Genomic DNA, 2969 nt, shown 5'->3' with positions numbered 1-2969 from the left:
TGCTCTCGTCAGAAAAAGATAAGTTGGGGCGACGGGTGGGCCCATGGGAAAACATGGCCTGTTTTAGAGGCCGGTGAAGCCACGGACCTGGGAAGGGTGTACCGCACGATCGACTGGGACGAGGCTTAAACCATGCAAAGATCAGTCGTCTTAAAGAAAGAGTTTTCCTATAAATAAACAGTGCTTGATAGAAGTACAATTCCAAATCAAGACCCTGACACTCATTTAGATACATTATAACTAAGCACTTTTCCTGCCATCTCAAGCCATTAGCGTTTTCAGCCATTGGATCCTTAGTTCAATGCATTTATGGCCAACGGCGGAGCTACGTTAAGGCCCGAGGGGGCCGTGGCCCCCCCAACCCAAACAAAATTTCTTCATTAGGTAGTAATAATGGCCCCTGGAAGCTGCAGCTCGGCTTGGAATTTGGCCTGTCTTCATGCACAATGCACCGACGAACAAGCCCATCTCCACGCACCAGCTGCTTCTCAACCAGCCGCCGTACATGCTAACTCTGAAGTCAGAAGTCTCTAATGTTAAGTGAGCGTTGCCTGTAGATCAATACTGCTGTACAATATGAGCCAAATTTGTTTCTCTTTTGTTGCTTCCTTGTGTGGTTTGATCTAATTTGGGATTTTTTGGTGATGGTACTACATTTTTTTCTCTCAGTGGCAGTTGGTCACTGGTTGATTAAATTGGACTATACACATTATAAATTTGTTCTCTCAGTAGCAGTTGCTCACTACAGATTTTTTTGTCTTTCGCCCCCCCCCCCCCCCCCCCCCCCTACAAACATTTTTGTCTAGCTCCGCAACTGTTTATGGCCATCAGATTTGCTCTCGATCGGCCCTAATCAGCCTCAGTTCGTTGTAAACGAGCGCGAACAGTTATGGGCCGCTACTCTGGTCGCATTTTTTCATCTCTGTGGTAAACTTCGGCCTAATGGGCCTTTGCTCTCTTCCCAGCCTGTACCAGCAGCCCTTTTCCCCCCAAAAAGATGCATTATCTAGATCGGGAGAGTCGTGTGCCGCTCCGATCCCTTCGCCTGGCGGCTCTCTCCAGATCCGACCGGACTGGGTGACGACCGATGCCGGGCTAGAGCAATGGATCCATGGCGACCCCGCAGGTTCAGAAAGCGCCTCGCCGGGCAATGGGGCAGGGGGTCTGCTCGATCCTTTCGGTTGCACAGCGAGGCAGGATTGTCTGGCGGCAATGCATGCGTCCTTTGAAGTTCTATTGCCAATTCGATGGTGATTGATTGAGAGTTAAATCAGCCATTACTACCAGTCAATTCGCGGACTGCTGGTTATTGTAGGTCAGTTACAATCGGTGATTAATTTTCATTCAACTTATACATGCCTATATAATCCCAAACGTGCCGCTGCTCGTTCCCCATTCTCCTCACTTCCAAAAACCATTATCAAGCAACGATGGGTGATTCTCAGGTCCCCAATTCCGTCCAATTCTCCCTCCCTGCATCTTATCTTCCCCTAATTCTTCCTCCGTCTATGGAATTTGTTTTGTTTACTGATGCTGTTCTTTGTGCCCACTAAAAAAATACAGGTTCTATACAAGACGAATTCAAGCACATATTGTTGGTTTCTTAACCTTTTCCATCTGAATTTGTCGGTATCCAATGGCCAACAGACAGTTTATTATGAGTTTGCTCATATACCTCGTTTAACTTAGTTTATGCCTAATCTCAATACTTTTAAATCGTATGATATGATGTTACTCTCTATAACTGTTTAAAATAGTTGCATCCTATCTAGCAGGTTATTTATCAAGTGAAAAATGCGAAAAAGAAATATACAAGACGTTGATTCGTCCTCAGCACACTGTGAATCGAATCAGAATATTGTGGGTAACTCCGACGTCGTTGTTCACCGCCGTCGCACTGGTTTTTGCATGTGGTGTTCCTCTCCTTGATGTGCTAGGGACCATGGTTCTTGTTGCATCTTACTCACTTAGGCCAGCACGTTTCCTGGTTGACTTCTGGATCAATCTGAAACTGGGATGTTCAGTTTCTTGCCTTTTCTCATGACAGTAGTTTTTTTGTCAAATGAGATCTCACATTAGTTCCGACTTCCATCTGAGAGAGATAGGATGATTTTTAAATTTTATGATGTTTCTGATGTCAAGGTTTTAATTGCTCCAACTCTATTTGGCATACATCAACCTTCCAGCGGAGATGTTATTGTATTATTATTAGAGGGTGTCGAATTCAATGGCCATATTCTTATTGTTGTTTCCTTCAGATATTGTATTTGCCAAGAACCTGCCTCTGGTGAGATAAATCGGGGATGGTTACAGTCTGTGCATCTCCACGGCTGGGAACATGAAAAACCCGGTGTTAAACTGTTAACCACATGAATTAGGAGAGTTGGTTCGGATGTCATACCAGCTCAAGGAAAACTCCGGACTTTTTATGACAACTAAAAACAAACATAAGAAGGTAATTTTTCTTTCTTAATTATTTATCCAGGTTGGAGAAAAATCAAAGTATTGGGTTGAAGCTCTGATGTATACTATAGACAAGGCGCGTGGGGTAAGCTGAAAGATGGAGAACCTGCACGTAGCTTTGGCTAATGAAGTTGACCTGCACTCCCCGGTTGTGTTACCAAATGCCACGCCATATTCTCTATTTTTTATGATGAGAATTACTCTGTATACACATCCAGTAAAGATCTTAGAATATATTTGGTGGAAATTTATTTATAATGTGAGTTAGTCTGATTATACAAGTTGTGAACATTAAGAAATATCCTTTGATTTTGTGTTAATAATTAATAAATATACTGTAAACCAATAAGTAGTTAGTTTTGTAGTCCTACTGTGCCCCGATTCTTCAAGAGTTCATGTGTGCTATGATGACAAAATACTATATGTAAAGGATTATTACAATCATATTTAAATATGAAACCTTTTTAAAAATATGTGTACATGCAGCTAGAGGGAAGTCAAATCAG

The 2969-nt window shown here is 42.7% G+C and overlaps 1 long non-coding RNA gene across 1 annotated transcript; it reads left to right on the top strand.

Annotated features, from left to right (window-relative positions):
- Positions 1-845: 845 nt before the first annotated feature.
- On the top strand, positions 846-2252 carry LOC123065478 (uncharacterized). Its single transcript, XR_006431049.1, has 2 exons — positions 846-1315; positions 1776-2252. It is a non-coding gene; the product is annotated as an uncharacterized lncRNA (long non-coding RNA).
- Positions 2253-2969: the final 717 nt, after the last annotated feature.

Source organism: Triticum aestivum, chromosome 3B (assembly GCF_018294505.1).
Source record: "Triticum aestivum cultivar Chinese Spring chromosome 3B, IWGSC CS RefSeq v2.1, whole genome shotgun sequence".
Classification (NCBI taxonomy): domain Eukaryota; kingdom Viridiplantae; phylum Streptophyta; class Magnoliopsida; order Poales; family Poaceae; genus Triticum; species Triticum aestivum.
The sequence above is the reverse complement of the archived record's forward strand: the minus strand, read 5'-3'. Positions and strand labels throughout refer to the sequence as shown.